Source organism: Gavia stellata, unplaced genomic scaffold (genome assembly GCF_030936135.1).
Source record: "Gavia stellata isolate bGavSte3 unplaced genomic scaffold, bGavSte3.hap2 HAP2_SCAFFOLD_51, whole genome shotgun sequence".
In the NCBI taxonomy this organism is placed as follows: domain Eukaryota; kingdom Metazoa; phylum Chordata; class Aves; order Gaviiformes; family Gaviidae; genus Gavia; species Gavia stellata.
In genome coordinates, this window is record NW_026776971.1 from 543,388 (window position 1) to 563,278 (window position 19,891).

Sequence of the window (19,891 nt, forward strand, 5' to 3'; positions counted from 1 at the left end):
TCGGTTCTATATCTAATGACAAAATACAGTTTTTCTTTGGTCTCTAGACCCAACATCATCATTTTCAAAATCATAGCTCTGTTTTATCTGGAAAGGACAGATCAGGACTGCATGCTTCATTCTGATACGAGCAGTGGACCAGTTAATTGCCCTCTTCAGAAAGATCCAAACAAGCAATCAGGGATCTTCCCTACAGGCAGGGAGATGAGGCAAGTTCTTTGGACAGGTTTCAAATACCCAAACTCCAACAGGAGCAGACAATACTAAGAGATTTCCTTATCAGCAGAATTAATCTGCATCGTTCAAGTCCCTTCTTGGAGCAGCAAGGGCTTCTGCCATTCCAAAGTGCAAAGGTCCTGATTGCTAACCCACACGGTAGGAAAAGGCTCTTCCTCCCTCCCAACAACACCGGACAAAGAAGTGCTCTCCAAAGTTGTGCTTTAGTCCCTGCAGAAAATCCCTCTCCCCGGTTTAGCAACTCAGGTTCCTAAGGTGCAAGGAAAACACATCTCTGCCCCATGAAGTTGTCCGCTAACTGGTTTGGTTTGGTCAGTAACTGATAAAGCAAGAAAGAAACAGAAAAAGTATTTTTAAAACTTCAGCTTCTCCCTTAACATCTCTTTGCAATTATGAGTCTGTGTCTGTAGAAATAAATGAAATTCTTAAGGAGCCAAGCATTATAATTTGAACTATACGATGCTACCAATTGTATTTTCTTTATAATCCAGACAATGCAACAGGGGAGCAAAGCCGGGATAACTTGGAATCAGTTCAAAAATCTTTTGGAGTTTACGGTGATGAGTTTACAGTGAAACACTGACTTCATTACCATGTTTAACAAACACTTGTATAACCAGGGCTCCGAAATGATGTTGTTATGCAGTCATGTCAAGGTCTAAATAACATATCTGAAACAACTGCCTAAGTCCTACGTGAGATGTGGTAAGCTATTCTCCCCTGTCTCCAACGGGCACTAGAACCTGCAGACTACCTGTCCAGCCGATCACGTACAAACTCATACACCCAGAGCCAGCTGACCCACTACCAAAGGACAAGGCACCGGGAAGGAGATTTTAGTACAACGACAGAGCAGTACAAGGAAACCTACACCAGAAATCCCACTCACGTGTAGTTTGTAGCCTTCAGAAGAGGAATTACATTCCCAGCTACACACCCTTCCCAAAACCAACTCAGCAAAGCCAATGTCCCTCCCACCTATGCACTAAGCCAACTTTTTCACCTCAACACCTGCCTTAGAAAAACAGAGAACACAGAAGTCTGCAGTAAGGAAGCAAAGGAGTGTCTTTTTTATCCAGGAATGTGAAGAAACTGCCCAAGTGCACAAGTGTGGAAAGCAACAGTCTCCATAGAAGAGAGGAAGCTGCTGCAATCGCGTGCGTGAGGCAGCACAGACCCCTTTTCCCTCACTGCTTGAGTTCTCACACCCCTTGTACTGACAGGTCCGTAGGATGAAAACATTGGCAACACACCTTCACAGAATACATCAACTGCCAGACTCGGCGTGGCTCAAGTGTCAATACAAGCACAAGGGAGAGAAACATTTGAATATGCACAGGCATTCTACAATTAAAAAAATAACTCTATAAATAAAGGGAATGATATACTTGGCAATGAGGTATAAAGCATAGGGGAAACCCACAAGACCAAGGGCTGTTGCTTAGCACATACATCACACCTGGCAGAGCCCACAAATAAGGGGTCTTGCTGCATATAGTGCAATGGCACCAAAAGATCCAGGACCAATATGCTACTTGTCAGAAAAATTCACTACCAACTTCAGTAGCACTAAGGAGGTATGCTACACATCTTGGATTTCTCCTCCTCCACAGACATTTTCAGGGAATAATGTGCAGAGCATAGCCCATGCTTGTAACTCACAAACTCACGATGTGGCTCTGTCTCCTCCCTCAACGGTGGACCAAATTTTACTTGACCAACTACAGAGGAGAAATGAAAACAAGAATCTAAGTTGGACTGTAATTATGTTACCGAAAATCGTAACCAAGAAAACTCTCCAAACCAAATGACAGTTTAGAAAGCCGACATTGGTTTATTGCAGCGCTGGGTGCATGGGGGATCTTTCCTCCTAGCATGCACACCCAGTTGAAATCATGACAGGTATTTAAACAGTTAACAAAGTTAGTTACACCTACTGGTCCCACCCTTTAGCTAACTATTGGTTAGGATCTTTCTTACTTCATCTTAAAAATACAGTTCTCTTTTAATTCACTACGCATGCCCAGAGAGTAGGGGGCTTATTTGGGTTGGGGGCTTTTCTAGCTAGGAGGTGTGGGTTTTAACATTATAATGAGGTAGGTTAGCCTTAGGGCACCCATTTGCGGCATTTCACTGACTTGGCTGTTTGGCCAAGTCTCAAGTTTGCATATCGGCCATTATCAGGAGACCCAGAGGCTATATCAGGTGCTAGATCTACTTTTGTCTCCAGGTAGACAACATTAACATAACCCAATAGAGCTAATCGCCACACCCAGCCTGTTTCCGGGAAACTAATGCATATTTCAGTTTGTGTGATGCAGTATCATCTTAACTCATCTGCACAAAGTTTGCACAACTAAAGCTCCAAGGATTGCTCTGATTTAATTCAAGCTAAAGAATGACCACAGTTTGGGGGATGGAGTCTGCTTTTAATGGCCAGCGATCAACCACCTCCTTTCCTGATTTCTAAAGGACTGTTTCAGTTCAAAAGCAAAAACCACAACAAGAGACTAATTTAAGGCAGAAAAATCTTCCTCTGCCATTCTGCTACCTAGCACAATCTGGCATCACTCCGAATATCCCTGCTGCAGTGGCATATGAAGCAATACCAACCAGCTCTCAGAAGAGCTCAGGTTGCGTCCTGTTCAGTTAAGATGAAGCAATAGTGGCATTTGCTGAAGTGCTGACAAAAGGGGCATTCAAATGCTTTACACTAATGTTTCTTTTGCATAGTCATCTAGAAACTATATCCGTAAGTGAAACAGCATAAGTTTTTCTTTTCCTGAATATCACTAAAACTGTTTCTATATACGTCAGCTATGCAGAATACGAGTTGAAATAAGTGAATATCAATGATTATTTTAAGAATAGTTAATGTTGTCATATGCTTACAGTTTATTTCAGAGCATGTCTTTTCTTCTCTCCCATTTCTACTTCTCAAATGAATCCTATGAGGCACTACCAGAGGCTAGAAGTGAACAATAAAATACTTCAATACCAAAATATATTCACTTTAAACCCAGTATTGTGTACCTGGTTTTTAGCAGGTTTCTTTAGCATAATAGCAACAAAGACAGACAGAAATCAAGCGGAAGCTAAAAATAAAGATTGCATGTATGTGATTGTACATGAAAGTTAGAATCATTTGGAGACATTTTATCTGTAGAGTGTCTTTAACTTCAAGACAAGGGTTTTTAAAACACTGGATTTGAGCAAGTAAAGACAATGCTGGCCAGCATTTGTCTTTGCTCAGATAACATTTCCTTTTTGGCCTCTCAGTTTAACGGTATTGATAGTTGGAAAGTCTTCACTAACATACAGTTAAGTATGAAGACAGGAAGCAGTAACAGAATAGCTGTTTTCTCTTGTTTATGAAACACTTCAGTCCTGCACCGCTTATCATCTTACATAAGCGTGCTGTTTCTTCCCAGCTGTTAAAGCAGAAAGTCAGAAACTTTGTCTTTGACAAAACCGTAGGTGAAATGGAGTTTCAGAGTATTCCAAGAGAGAAAATAGAATCTGCAAGAAACACATACCAAACCGCTTGACAAAAACAACTACAGGATCGTTCTCTCCTTCTCATAAGAAAGCAAATGAGGAACAAAAGAACAAGTTCTACAGAGGTAGAACATGATTTTTACGAATGCTTGTTTTGCAGATGAATGGAAACATAATTCCACAAAGAAACAGAAAGCAGAATGCACGACAGAACTCGGGACTGGAGAATAAGTCCACACATACTGCTGCAAAATTGTTGAAGGACAACTGCAAACAAAATTTTAAAGTGTTTTCATCTCTTTCTCTTTGAGCGTTTCTCCCCCAAATATAATGAGTTTTGCTAAGGGCCTGTACATGTGACAGAGCAGCACAACCAAAAGTAAAAGCAACCCTTGAGCCTGTTCCCAGATCACAAAACATTCTGTGGCTCAAGAAATCATAAGCATTTAGTTTTGTCGGCAAATGAAAACTTAATCTGATTCTGTGATTAAAACGTATTCCCACCTCAGGATCATCGTCATCAAAATCACGGGAAGTGGAATGCTCAGGATTATTCATTTTATCCAAAAGTTCAATAGCAAGACTTGGATTTAATGGCTGGGTAACAAAAAGGATGCTGAAAGACAGAAGGAAAAACACAGATTAAAATTCCAACCACTCATATTAAGCATATTTTAATTTTAGAACTTTAAAAAAATCCCATACATAAATTTATACCTGTAGTAACTTTTCAGCTGTCGGTCTTTTTTTAGGATTTTTTCCTAAGTACCATTTTCACAGAATGATGGAAACTATTGGACCTGTAAAAGGAAGTGGTAAACATGAGAATCAATTGCCCAGTGAACTACATGATCATTATCTACTGAAACAGAAAAGTACTCGCCATTTCATTTTGTCCTTTAATTCAGGAGGCTGGAAGTTCTTTTCCATCATTAGCAAAAGCGCTCTAAAAAAACCAACAGTATTTCTGTGGTTTACATGGCAGTACATACCTGACATGAATGTTGAATACATTGTTTAGTTGGCAGGAAGAAGTCCATCCGTTTAAGAGATGCTTACCAGGACAACATGGTGCATTTATGCACCAAAAGGAGTTGTCACAATTTCTATCACGTTCATCCAGAACACTTACAACCCAATACCCTTGCAGTACCCCCAAACACCACAAGCACCCATGTAGCCACTACTCCAGATTTGGGGAGCTGTACTTACACACCGCGCTTTAACCTCTTGCTAACCTCACTGGATGTAGGTCAAACATTGGAGACTGAAGCTTAGCAAGCTCTATAGCAGTTATTCCAGCTGCCCACAGATCACAGAGGTGGTTATAGACACCTTTTCTTCCTACTGCAGCAACTTCTGGCGCCATCGTAAAGGGTAAAAGACATTTGTAGATAAAATTCTCGCCACAAATCAAACATTCTTCTGTACGCAGCAGTTTACTACTCTTTTTCCTAAACCTCTCAACCTGTACGCTCACAGCATATACACTTACACAGGTGGATATATACACATGCGTGCACGTGTGCGCGTGCACGTGTGCGCGCGCACGTGTGTAAAAAGTTACGTAATGTATACATGAAGTTCTCCTTAATCACCTTCTAGTAACTAACAGGCAGTTTCCAAAACAGCTATTTAGCAGGAAGTGGATGAAACCAATCTGCCTCAGGCTGTTCTGCAGGCACACAACAAACTACCACTCCACAACCAAAGAGCCTAAGGGGTAATTATTCAGCTACAGTAAAACCCAAATAATATCCAAATTCACACACTGCCCCAGAAAGTGATCAACTGACCTTGAAGAGAAGAATTCTAACCAAAAAGAAGTCACAAAATGTCAGCTTTCTTGTATCCTGAAGGCACAAGACCTGCAGACTCATTGTCACCTCCACACAGAGCACTCCTTGTTCGTAAAGTCTGCCTCGCTGTCATGGCAGAAGACCTCATTTAATTTAACAAAGTACCTTCACATCCTCAGGTGGCAAAAATTAACAGACATAACTGACACATAATTAGGAATACCTGCAGAAAATGATTCACTAGGCATTGTCACATGTTTTCAACGGCCAATATGACCACTACAGCTTTTCCATGCTGGCCCTTCTGCTATTTATTTCAGTGCTCTGGAAGGCACTACGCACATGGTAGCTACCGAAAAGCTTTACTCAGCGCTACCAGACGGTTTCTAGTTAAACTCAGCAGCAGAAAGACAAACAGGGGAGAGGCCCCGGTCCTGAGTGCAAAGGGAGCAGAGAACAACCCAAAAGCTATCGGGGGCAATCCTGGAAGCAGCGACAGGCCGTCTGGCAGACAAACACCGCGACCTCTGCATCGGGGTCCCGCAGATCAGCCCGCCACCCAAACCGCTTCATGAGCGCTATGCCAACGGCTCTTCCCATCGCCTGCAAGGGGGAAGAACAGTCACAGGCAGTAAAAAGAGCAGAATTAACAAAACTACAGATCACAGCCTTGACTGCACAGTCCTTATAAATACCTGGGGAGAGAAAGAGTCTCTCTTTATCCCGAGGAGAACCACTCGTACAAAGACTAGAAGAGGTACAACAGGGCACAGCGAGTGAGCAAGGGGCAGAGCAAAGGAGACATCACAGGCACAGCAGAGCTCTCAGCACCCACGCACCCACCCACCCCACCAGCAGAGACCCAGGCACCCCTCTGATTACCAGCTCTGCAGAACCAAGATTGAATCGTGCAGGGGCTGAATTCTGCACAAGAATGCAGCAGCTCTAGAAAACCGGACCACCCCCGAGAGTCATTCCCAGGGACGGAGGACCAGCCCACCATGCCATCCTCCCCAGAAAGCACTTGGTCCAGGATTGGAGCTGTGGGACACTTTCCAGGCTTGAAAGACAGACATGAACATGAACCACTTTGATTCAGCTCAGAATAAAAGCCACAAGGTTACAAAGGAAACATCTCCTTGCTGGTCATCAACCTGCCCTCAATCCTGCAAAGTCTCCGACACACGCCTGAACTTACACCCGTGGGTAGTCCTCTTGACCCAGCGACAGCATGACAGGGACGAGGAATACACAGGCCAATTCACTTAAAAACTTTGAAGCTGGTCAAGGAGGGAGAGGAGGGGCAAGGTATTTCTACTTCTCATTTAGAATCATGGTTAAATTTGATCCTCAAAGCTGAAGGCCGTCTGTGATCTCCCAAATACAATCCCAGCAGCACACAGATGTCAGTCTGTCTTACCTGAAATTCTTATTCCAACACCGACAGAGGATGTGACCTGAGCAGCTGAGGTTTACAAGAAGTCTGTGCACTCAACAGTGAAGTGACACAGGATATACGTCTGGATCCACGTCGCCTGAAAGAAAATGACTCGCCGCTAAAAGGCACACAGGAGGTCCAGAACTGGACTTCAGTTTCAGGGGGGAGTGGGGTTTTTTTTGGGGGTGGTGGTGTTACACAAAGACGTACCTGTCCAGTGCCAGTGCCAGCAGAACACAAGCTGTCGAGATCTCTGTTTCAAACGTTTTTGAAGCCGTTTTCAGCACTAAACAAGCATCGAAAACACACGTGGGGGAAGGATCCTTCAGAACTGATGACTGCCAACTAGAACCGCAGCTGTCAGCAACTAAATGAAGTAAATCCGACATGAATTTCATACCTGGACTTGAACTGGGGCTTCTGGCCCCCGCGCACCCACCCCGCGAGCAAACCCGAGGGGTGGCCCGAGGGAAGGAGGCAGGGCCCCCCTTCTCTCCAGCACCTCCAGCCGGGGCTTCTTCCGCAGCCGCTCCCCAGCCCCGCGTCTGCTCCGCCCGCCCCGCTCCGTGCCGGAGAAGACCTTTCCCCGACGCCGTCCACCCGGGGAAGAAGCGGAGCCGAACCCCCGCGGGAAGGCGTTCCGGGCGAGCGCTGCCCGCAGCCCCGCAGCCCCTCAGGCCCGCTCGCCCCGGGCAGGGCGGAGGGCAGCGCAGCCCTCGGCTCAGCGCGGGGGGCGAGGGGACGCGGCCCGGCCGAGCGGCAGATGTCCCTGCCCGCGGCAGGGGCGGCCCGGACGGCCCTGAGGGGTCCCTTCCGACCCAGGCCCGGGCCCGGGCCAGGCCCGTGGGGCCCCGCGCGGGCGGCGGCACAGCCCACGCCGCGGCCGCGCCGGGGAGCGAAGCGAACGAGGCCGCGTTCCCCGCCGCTCCGGGCCGGGCCGGCCCCCCCTCACCTCCGCCGAGCCGCGCCCGCCCCGCCCGCGCCAGGGAGGGCTCCGGCAGCGCCCCGCCGCCCTCAGCGCGGGCCGGGGGGCCCGGCGGGACCGGCCCTCCGCGGCGGGGCCCCTCCTCGGGGGCGGCTCTCCCGCGGCGAGCCCGCCCCGGGAGCGGGCCGGCGGGGCAGGGCGCCGGCCCCCGCCGCCGCCTCGTCGGGGCCGGCGGGAGTCGCTCGGGAGCGCCCGGCCTGCGGGAGGGCAGTCTGCGGACCCCCCCGCGAGGGGTTCCGCGGCCCGGGGGGAAGCGCCGGGAGGGCAGCCGGCAGCCGGCAGCTCCCCCCCGCCGCCCCCCCGGGTCTGCAGCGCCGGGGGCCGAGCGCGGAGCGCAGACGGGGCGAGCGGGCGCCCGCGCTGCCGCCTCCCGCGGGGCCCTGCCGGGGTTTCCCCGGGGACGACCGGCGGCTCGAGAGGCGAAGGAGCAGCCGCCCGTACAGCGGGAGGGAAAGCACCGTCCCTGGGGCCAGACCCAGCCCTGCCGCGGCGGCAGAGCTTGGCGAGGGGCGAATCCGGTCCCTTGGCCGGGAGGGGAGTGGGGCGGGAAGGTGCGCGCTGGGTCACCCCTCCTCCCCTGTCTTTAATGCACAGCTTTAGCTCCCTTCCCCGTACCCAGCTCCGCCGGAGCTTCACCAGAGGTTTCTTCTTTGCAGGAAGAACCCGCAGCACAAGCTAGAACAGAAGCGCCGTGCACCTCCAGGTAAGCCGAGTTGTTTAACACAGCTCAAAGGTGGGGGGGGGGAGGGGGGGGAAGCCAACCCCAACCCAGCAATGGATCGAAAAAAAAGGGAATGAAATGCTTTCAGCTACTGTAAGTGAAGAGCACTGTATTTGCAGCTTGCTGCGTATTACGCTTCGCTCTCGTGAATTAGAGATGGTATAGTGTGGTATTACCGGATCTCTGTATTCTGCTTCCCCCCCTTCAGAGCTGGAGTCTCACAGTGAAAACAGGGAATATATTCAGGAGTTACTGAAGTGTTTCTCAGCATTTCCAATGGACACTTTGCCTTTTTTGGTGCTTTTTCTTGATTATTGGACTTGGAGATTTTTTCCGCTTGAAATCCCAATGCCATAAACAATTGAGAGCGGAGCAGAGCCGTCATGGCAATTTAATGATAATGGGTTTTACTGCAAACAATCGGGATTACGACATTTTTAAGGAGAAATTGCACCCCGGCTGTTACTGAAATTCGTAACCAAGAAAAGTCTCCAAACCAAGTGATAGTTTAGAAAGCCGACACTGGTTTATTGCAGCGCCGGGTGCATGGGGGATTTCTCCCACACCGGGTTAAAATCATGACAGGTATTTAAAACAGTTGACAAAGTTAGTTATGCTTACTGGCTCTACCCCTTAATTAACTCTTGGTTAATACCTTTCTTAACTTCATCTTATAGTTCTCTTTTAATTCACCACGCATGCTCAGAGAGTAGGGGTCTTAACTGGGTTGGGGGCTTTTCTAGCTAGGAGGTGTGTTCTTTAGCATTATCATGAGGTTATAGTGAGACAGGTTAACTCTAGGGCACTATTTTGGCATTCCATTCTATTTTTCTAAGATTCGTCCTTGCGTTAATCATTATTGCTAGTCAGTAGAGAGTTAGTGAAGACATTCTTTATCTCTAATATGTCTAAGAGCCAGGTGCATTTGTTATGAAGTATCTTCTTTACGTTCTTCTAACTCTTCTTACTTGTTCTTAACACTTGTTTTTGACCTTGTTTTTCAAGATGTTCTGTAACATTTCCCCCCTTTGAAACGTACGGATATATTTTATAATGTCCGGAAGTCTGAATCCTTCTTACTTGGATTTCAGCAACTAAACAGAAGGTGATTAACCTTGTCACACATTCTCAAATCTATCCCGTCCTCTTACAACCTGGAAAAAGAAATAGAATATAAAATATTCCAACTCTAACCTGATTATGCACGCAATAATACTATTAATACCATAATACTATCAATATTATTAATAATAATTTCTAAGAGCCTTACTGAAGCAATTGTGTGGAGAAATCAGTTATCTTATGCATAGTCGATACCAAATCTTCTCAGTGGTTTAGATAGTAGTTCAGTCTGAAGTTCTGGTATTATCATTATATCAGTTCAGTGATGCCGTTAGGGTCATTAATTGCTCGTATGTGATCACGGTTTAGGCTTGGCAACTTTGTTTTTTTTCTTAATTCTTTGGTATCAGTCCCCCCTTTTGAAGTATTTAGATTTTTACTACTTCCATATGTTTCTTTCAGTGGTTCTTTTAGTACAGCCTATGCAGATTCCTAGAATAATCACAATCACAACCACATGAATTACTCCCTCCAACAATGTAGCTCACCATCCTTTTAGAGACCACCCACCTAATTCTTGGAGAATTTTGATAAACCAATTATTTTCCGCTGCCTCTTTTATCGCTCTATTGTCTTTTCCTACTTTTCTCATTTTGTCTAATTGTTCTTGCAGGTTTTCAGTGATATTTGGGATGTGGATACAGCAGTGCTCTTTGTCTAACGTACGATATCCACACACTCCTTGTTCTTTGACTAATAGCAAGTCTAAGGCCAGCCTATTTTGTAATGTCATTTTAGTGTTAGCTTGGATTTGTTTGTTGATCATTTGGAATCCTTTCTGAGTGGTTCTTGCTAAGGCTTCCACCTGCCAAGTCAGATTTTCTATTAACATTCGATTTTCTAAAGCCCTGGTAATGGGAAACTTTGGAGTGCCCACTCAAATTGTACTGCTGCAGAAGGCTCCGTCCAAGTATCGGGGTCCTTTTCTGTCTCGGTATCTCTTTTAATTCGTCCCCAATATTGAGCTTTGATTGGATTCTTTTTCCATATAGGACATAAGGTCAGTAATCCTAAAATTACTTGTCTAGTTATTGTACTAAGTCGTAGTCAGGTAGTCCAATAGCCATCTGATGTGACCCAGGTCGTGTAGCCTGGGGTTGGAACGTCTTGTTTACAATCATTAGTTGAAAAATTTTGTTTTTTACAACGTTCTATCATTGTCAAGGTAGAATTTAGGATTGATATTTCACTATAATTTAGAACATCGGGGCACATCCAATTGGTTCGGCTAACATAAGTAGCCTTCGTTCCCCAATTAAAGCACCAGTCCACATTCCCTTTATGTTTCCAATGTCCTTCCAAAGGTCTAGTCCAAATTTTTGAGTTCTGTTCTAAGGTTAGTACATTCTGGAGCGGAGGTTACGTTAGGTACTGTATTATTAGTGGCACAGAGTTTCAGTAATCCTGCGGCCTGTCCGCCAGAGGCTGCCAATGCTATTTGCAGAAAATGGCCATCTAAGGGGTGTGATCCCTTGGGACGTTGTTTTTCCGAGCCTCTCCCAAATACTGTTCTGTTGTCCCCTCATGTCCAAAAAGTAGCATCTTGTAATACATCGCTTCCTCTCTGTCTACATTTCTTGTCTTTGTCTAAATAATAAGAGACACTGGCCTGCTTAAAGGCTCCTGTGATGTTGTCATATTCCTCTAGTAAAGATAAATTTACCGGTATAGTGCCCCATGGGATGGGCTGACTGGCCAAGTGAGGGATTGGGATGCATGCTGTAACACTGGTAAGATTATGCATTTTACCAAACCCTTGTATCAAAGTTAGCGTTAGGTTTTCATCCAAATCTGTATTGACCTCTCCATCTGTATTGACTTCCGCACTTCCTGACATGGCTGCAAGAGATATAATCCAGAACTTCATGATTCCTGCGTTAATTGTAAACGTAAAGGTCTCTCTTGTTTGACAGACTACTGTGGTGACGCGACTGGCTTGATCCTGCTGTGCTGTGTCCACGGAGCGACTCCCTCAAGCTTGACAGCAGTATGGGTGGTGAGTAAAACTTGAAGAGGTCCTTTCCACTTCTCTTTCAACGGCTCGTCTGACCATGTCCTCAGATACACCCCGTCCCCTGGTTGGTAGTGATGCACAGGCACGTCCAAAGATAGTGGCGCGCTCACAGTGATGCACCTGTGGAGAGAGGACAGAACCTTTCCCAGAGGGATAACATATTCTTTTAGGTAATGTCTTCCTGCAATTTCAGGATTAACTCCTGTTTCAGTCATCTGATAAGGTTTACCGTATGTGATCTCAAAAGGACTAACCTTTTCTTTGGTTCTAGGCTGGATGCGTATCCGTAGCAAAGCTAAGGGGAAAGCATCCAGCCATTTCATCTGAGCCTCCTGGCAAATATTACTTCTCTGTCTTTTTAGGTTTTGATTCATTCTTTCTACTTTTCCACTTGCCTGAGGTCTCCATGGGGTATGGAGAGCCCATTTTACCCCTAATGCTTTAGTCAAACTTTGAACAGCTTCTGCTATGAAGTGTGGGCCCCTATCTGAAGATAGTCCTATGGGTACCCGAAATCTTGGTATTATTTCCTTCAGTAGCACTTTTGCTACTTCTTTTGCCTTGTTGGTGCAACAAGGGAAAGCTTCTGGCCAAGCTGAGAAAGTGTCTAACATTACTAAAAGATACCGGTACCCATTTTGCCGCGGTAATTCGGAAAAATCTATTTGCCAATAGTCTCCTGGACTGTTTCCTCGCTTTGTCACCCTTGGTAAAGGTCTTCAGGGTAGGTGAGGATTATTCTTCAGGCATAACTCACATTTCTTCACTATGCTCTTAATTATTCCAGTCATTCGAACACTTAGCACTTGTGTTTTTAGTGCTTCCACCATGGTTTCAATTCCCCAGTGAGTTTCTTGGTGTTGTCTATTGGCTATTTCATGCACGATTTCTTGTGAGCTTGTCTCGCAGCTCTGTCTGCCTTGCGGTCCCCTACATGCGTTGGGCTATTTCCAGTTTGATGTGCCTTGCAGTGCATAATTGCCACTAATCGGGGTAGATTAATTGCTTGTAATAGTTGTTGGGTCCTTGGCCTGTATTTGACTGGGGATCCCTGCGATGTTAGAAGTCCCCTTTCTTTCCAAATGGCTCCGTGAGCGTGGACCGCTCCGAAGGCAAATTTTGAATCTGTCCATATATTAACAGTTTTACCTTTTGACAGTTCTAATGCTCTCAGTAAGGCTATGAGTTCTGCTTTCTGGGCTGAAGTGTTAGATGGCAGAGCTTTGGCCTCAATGACTTCCTTACCACTTATTACTGCATAACCTGATTTTCGTGTTCCATTCCGCATAAAGCTGCTACCATCTACGAACGGGTCCCAGTCCGCATTTTCTATTGGTAGGTCTTTCAGGTCTGGTCTGCTGGACTACGTCTGTTCTACCGTTTGCAGACAGTTGTGTGCTAATTCTTCTCCACCAGCATCAGTAGTTAGGAAGGTCGCTGGATTCAGGATCGTGGTTACTTTCAGCTCCACATCGTCTTGTTCCAGAAGAACGGCTTGATATTTCAGCATCCAGCTTGGTGACAACCAGTGTCCTCCTTTTTGTTCCAGCACTGCTGTAACTGCATGGGGTACCAATACAGTTAATTTTTGCCCGAGCGTCAATTTTCAGGCCTCTTGGATCAGTAATACTGTAGCCGCCACTGCTCGGAGACATGCTGGCCATCCTTTGCTAACATTGTCTAGTTGTTTTGAAAAATCTCCCACGGATCTTCTCCATGATCCCAGCTTCTGGGCCGATACCCCTGAGGCAATATGCAGTCTTTCATGTACAGATAATTCAAATGGTTTTTCCAAATTCGGAAGGCCTAGGGCTGGAGCATTCATTAAGGCCTGTTTCAATTTTGTGAATGCTTCTCTGCACTCCTGAGTCCAGAGAAGGAGATTTCCTCCCCTCGTACAGCTTCCTATAGGGGTTTGGCAGCGAGTCCAAAATTTATTATCCACAGGCGACACCATGCGTCCATTCCGGGAAATGCTCTGAGCTCTTGTTTGGATGTAGGTTCGGGCGTTCTGTGCCTTTTTCCGGGATACTTTGTACCCTGCCAACCCTAAAAAGTTTAGGAGATCTGTGGTAATTTGTATGGAATCTTCCTTGTTACTTGCTGCTAGCAGTGTGTCATCTCCATCTTGCAGTAAGGTGATCTTTTTATGCATCTTTTGCCAGTCTTCTAATTCTTTGGCTAATTGATTTCCAAGGATCATAGGACTATTCTTAAATCCTTGTGGTAATACTGTCCAGCACAAGTGAGTTTTTCTACCAGTCTTAGGGCTTTCCTACTCAAAAGCGAACGGTTCCTGACTCTCAGATGCTAACGGAAGGGGTGTTTTATTCTGACTGACATTCTGTTAGTAATCCAAAATTTACAAATTGTTCTATTAATGGTTCTAAGCCTTTTCTTGCTTCTAATTTAATTGGATACTGTTTTTGTCTTACCGGTCTGGCGCCTGGTTTCAACTGAACGATTACTGGTTCTGCCGCTCGGGATCGTCCTGGTGTTCCTGAAGGCCATACTAGAGGGGTTACAGCATTTTCAACTTCTTCTGGTATTTCCTGTAACTCGGCTTCCTTCTGTAACATAAAAAGTTGAGGGTCCAAAGCTTTATTTTCAGGAATATGGATTTGGATTTTTCCTTTTGAAAAAGTAAGTTGTGCATTCAATTTACTTAATATGTCTCGTCCTAATAGCGGCACAGGGCAATTAGGAATATAAAGAAATTGATGGGTTAACACCCTTTTGCCAATTCCAAACTTCAAAGGCTGGAAAAATGGCCTATTTTCTTTCCGCCCTGTGGCACCAATAATTGATGTGCTTTGATTACTCAAATTAGCCTTGCCTGTATTCAATACTGAGTAAGTGACCCCCATATCTACTAAAAATTTTACTTTTTCATTCCTCAACTTTACTATAACCAGGGGTTCTGTTGGGGAGGGTTTCTGAATCTTCCCCCGATCTCCCTCAGTCTGACTCTAATGTCATCATGTTAACAGCCTGACTTGGCATTTCCTCCAGGCCTTGTCCTCTTAACTGTGGACGCTCCCTTTTCCAGTGTCCTTTCTGCTTACAGAAAGCACACTGATCTTTCTCCAAGGATATTCCGGCCCTTTGTGCTTTACAGGGAAATCTCCTCCCCTTCTTAAATCTGTTATCACGTATTTAAGAATTATCATTAAAATCCACATTCATCACACAATCTTTACAAACTTCACTCGCAGCAACAAAAAGAATTCCCCACGCCAAAATCAAACCCACAATTACAACAACAGAAATCCACATTCATCCCACTCTCTAACATTGTCCAGTCCATGCTTTGCCCATTGCCTCTCCCAATTACTATCCTTATCTCAAATTCCTCCTCCTGTTGCTCTTCTTCCCATTTCTCTTTATATTTCTTGCATCGCCTGCCGATGCTACATGCTGAACAACAACGCTTAGGTGTTTTCTTATTTTCTGCCTCTAGCGCCAATACAGCACTTTCACCTTCCATCAAGCCACGCTCCCTATGTATATCATAATTATCCCGCAACGCAAAGAACAAATTCACATATGGTATCTCATGCCATTTTCCTTCGCATCTACAGAACAGCATTAATTGCAACACAGTATTGTAGCTTATACTTCCATTCTTAGGCCATTTCTCCTGATCATCCGGAGTATACAAGGGCCACCAATGACTGCAATATTCTACCAGCTTTTTCTGAGCAAGGGATCACCCCCCAACTTGCTCCAGTGGTTTAGTATACACCCTAGAGGAGAGCGCTTAAGAATTCCCCCTTCAGTAGACTGTCCATCTCCCACTGTATAAAATTACCACGTACGTGTGCCCAAGCCAAACCAAAATCCAGACTCCGGGCGTCCCCGTAGTAGTGTACGGATTACACAGCCGTGCACTGCCAATACCAATAGCTCAACAACGCGTACTTAATTCAGATATGACTTCCTTGCAGGCAACCAATATCAATACCAATCCAATATCAATACCAATCCCAATACTAATGCCAATACCAATGATGTCGTTAGTCTCCCAGAGACTCTTCTCCAGCCTATGTTGGCCGTGCATTGGTTTACGTGCCTCCCCCCTACCCCCCCACCCTACCCCCCCACAGTATAGACTCTGCAGGTGTGTTCTCTTCTCCAGCCTATGTTGGCCGTGCATTGGTTTACGTGCCTCCCCAGAGAGCTGTCGCAGAAACTCACCCGACCAGGGAATCGGAGGGCCTCCCCGAAAATACTCCGGTGCGTGCTGGAAAATCGTAGCGAAGAAAACTCTCCAAACCAAATGATAGTTTAGAAAGCCGACCTTGGTTTATTGCAGTGCCTAACATGCACACTGGCTTAAAACCATGGCAGGTATTTAAAACAGTTAACAAAGTTAGTTACGCCTACTGGTGCTACCCCTAAATTAACTATTGGTTAGTACCTTTCTTACTTCATCTTAAAGATACAGTTCTCTTTTAATTCAATACGCATGCTGAGAGTAGGGGGCTTATTTGGGTTGGGGGTGTTTTCTAGCTAGGAGGTGTGGTTTTCACATTACAATGAGATTATAATGAGGCAGGTTAACTTTAGGGCACTATTTTGGCACTCTGTTCTATTTTTCTAAGATTCGTCCTTGCATTAATCGTTATTGCTAGTTAGTGGAGAGTTAGTGGAGACAGTTTTTATCTTTAATATGTCTAAGTGCCAGGTGCATTTGTTATGAAGTATCTTCTTTCCATTCTTTCCCTTCTTTTTCACTTGTTTGTGACCTTGTGTTTTGAGATGTTCTGTAACACTGTGGCAGTACCTTGCTGCCTGAACTTCATCCAGAGCCTGCCCATCTTCTTGTGCATTGTCTCCAGGCAATCCCAGCCTCAGTTACTGCCCTGCTAACCTCTATGTCAGACATTCCCCTTGAAATGGGATTACCTTCTTGAGGCTTGTCAATTTTCTTCTGCATTTACAGAAAGAGAGCTGGCTGGATTAAATGGTTTCATAGTATTAAGGATAAGGAAAACCTAGGAAGCATTACACTTGTTGGGGCCAAGGACTTTGTTTTAAAAAGCAGTGGGGAAAAAACCATTTACTCTTTGTGGGTTTCATGGCTGTACGGCTAATGTCAGGGTCTCCAAAATGTAGGCATTTGAAATCTTGTCTTGATTCAGAGCAGGAGTAGAGAAACAGTTTAGGGTTTGGAAGTGAGATGTAAACTAAGCAAAAAGTGAGGAAACAAAACAGATTCCCAGCATGGGAATAAAAAGGGAGAAAGGAAACCCAGGGCTGTGCCTTGAGGTCTGTGCTACCAGAAGGATCAATGTTCTCTCCTGCAATGGGGGATTGCATTGCTCAGAGGAAGTCAGGGGGAAACATGGCTGAAAGGGGCCAACTTTATTGTCCTTCTTTTTTCAGAAGAAAACAAGTATGAACGCTGCTTGGACAAAGAGGATTATGGGCTGCCTGTTTGGGACTTCATGATTGGCACTTCATGAGGTTGCAGTTAGGTAAGTGATCTCACTGCAGTTATTCAGAAGGAAAAGTTTTGATAGCATCTAAAATGAATGAGTGTTGCAGTCGTATTCCTTTCTTTAACCGAGTGCTGGGGTTTTTCCTTTATGGGTTGAAGTGGGGGTAGTGGATGCTCCCATCTGCATCCCTGTGGTGGTGTAAGCTGTCTGCGCCAGCACTTCCCTGCTCTCCCTGGATCCTCATTGCAGCTCTGGTCGTTGCCTTTGCTGTGGCTCTGTCCTCTGCAAGACGCCAGACATGTCCAATTATTCTGTGGGTTTGGTCTGGTGAGTGCAGCACTGGTGACAGGAAAGCTATGTTTCTGATGTGCCTGTTTCAACCCCTCGCCAGGGGCTCTGGTGTTGGTGTTCAGAAGCTAGACAGTGCCTGTGCTGTCAGGTCTCATCTCAGAGCCTGCAGCAGGGCTTTTGGGGATGCTGGCTGATAGTGCTCTGTGTCCCTCTAGCACTGCAGCAAAGGAGAGGTTACTAATGCAACATGGCTGCCTGTTGCCCTTGGCTGTATGCTCATTTGTTTCTGCAGGAGGGTAAGAGCTATGTAAACAACGCTTCTCAGGGGTTGGGGGGAAGGTTTTGGAGCCCTGTAGAGCAGCTCCCTGCATGGCTTAACTGTTACCTGTGCCTCTAAGGAGACCAGGGCCAAGAGCCTGCTTTGGTCAGACCCTGCTAGGGTGGAGAAGGGTGGCTTGTCTGAAGTGCTGAGGTGGGTGGCTTGCTTCTGCGCTGGGCTGTGTGCAAGTGTGATCCTCCCCTCTCTGTTTCCTTGGGACTAGCTGCAGTCTGTGCTGCTTGAAACGTGTCCTTTGAGCCAGAAACACAGGCAGCCAACTGAGAGCCACGTGTGAATCGGGAATGGTGGCTCCAAGCTGACCCTAATGGTGAGAGTTGGATATTGTGAAGGAAAACAGAGGCGAGCTCATGGGGCAGAGAGGGTGTTGGCAAGGGGAGAGGGGCTTGTTGGTCCCTGTGGGGTTGTATGTACAGCCCCAGGAATGGAGAAGGAGCAGCGATGTAAACCCTGTAGCTCCTCTGAGTTCATGGTCCTGAGCTACCGTGGTGGTGTGAATTTCAGCTTCTGGGCTCTCTTTTTGAAAGTGTGGGTCTCCCCTGGGGAAGATGGCTGATGCTTCATTTTGTGGCTAGCTTGCAAGTGTTCTTGGAACTGATAAGCCCTGTCCTGAGGAAGAAGCCTGGAAGAGATGTGGTCTTCCCTGTCTCAGCTACACCTGTGCATCTGGCAGCAAGCTCTGTGAGAGGGATGGTCTGTCTTATGACTTTCCACCTGCAAGCATGGTGAAGCCCAGGACTGGGTCAGAAAGCGGTGGCTGCAGTCTTCTACATCCTGCAGGGCATCCTGAACCGTGTGTGTAGGTTTGCAAAGTACGTACACCCATGTTGATTTTAATTTCAGGTCTGTTGCTGTTTAAAAATGGCAGCTGGGCAGGGCTGCCTGGTGTCTGTATCCACCAAGAGCCATGGTTATGGTGAAGAAGCTACTGGACAAGCTGGCTGTGGCCTCCCCCTGCTCAGCTGCCAGCACTCTGGCTGGTAGCGTACACCTGCAGCGACACCTCCCCACTGTGCTCTCTGGGAATGCAGTGTATTCCTACCCCTCAAAGTCCCCGTTAGCTCGAAAAAGTAATAATCTGCAGTGTTCACCTTCTGTGCCATCAGAAATGAAGCAGCTTTGGCAGAACGTGTGTGTTTTGCAAAACGCCGAAGTCCACTGAGGGCTTTGTGTGCAAAAGCCGAGAGAATCCAAGAAAGCTGCTTTTTGCAGAGAGCAGCGGTCCCCTTCAGCTTGCTCACGAGGGTCTCCGTGGCTCCCCTTTCATGGGGCTGCATCAGCTATTCTGTGCTGCCTGCCAGGATTTCGTCTGGGTGTTTAAGGCCCTGGCAAAGGGAGTTGACCTCCCTCAGGGCTGGGAGCAGGTTTTGCAAGGGTTACCCAGGCTCTCCCTGTAGTGATGGGTGCTGCAGGGAGGCTGAAGAGCCTGGCTGAGCGCAGGGATAGAGCTGGGGCCCTCTGGGTGCTGCGCTTCTGTAGCCTGGGTGGCTGAAATTAGCTCCTGCAGAGTGTCTTGGTGTGGTCTTCCCAAGTGGTGACCTCTTCAGGGCTGTCATTTGGAATTTCCACAGTGATAAACCGTGTTGCTGTGTGTGCTGGTGTAGTTGCCCTCCAGGTGATGGGCTTGGGTCTGTCCAGCCCAGGGTCTGGCAAGAGCGGATGGAGATTTGCTGGGAGTTGAAATAAGGGAGTTAATGTATGAGAGTTGGGATGTGGGAAGAGGAGCCAAGGAGAAAAAGGCTTTGGAGTCAAGGCATGCGCATAAAAAAATGTCAGCATATGTTTCTCCCTGTCCGGCATGTTTGAGCTCCCCTGTCCCAGGCTTCTCTTGTACTGTGAGTTCTGCTTTACTTTGGATTGAACCTGTCTAGGAAAAAAAAACCGCCTAAACTTTGTGCAACATCTGTAAGATCTCGATGGTCTTCATCTAGATGAGAAAGTACAATGAAATAGCCAGGCTATGGGATCCATATCCCAATGTCCACCTGGTAGAGTGGGGGTGAAT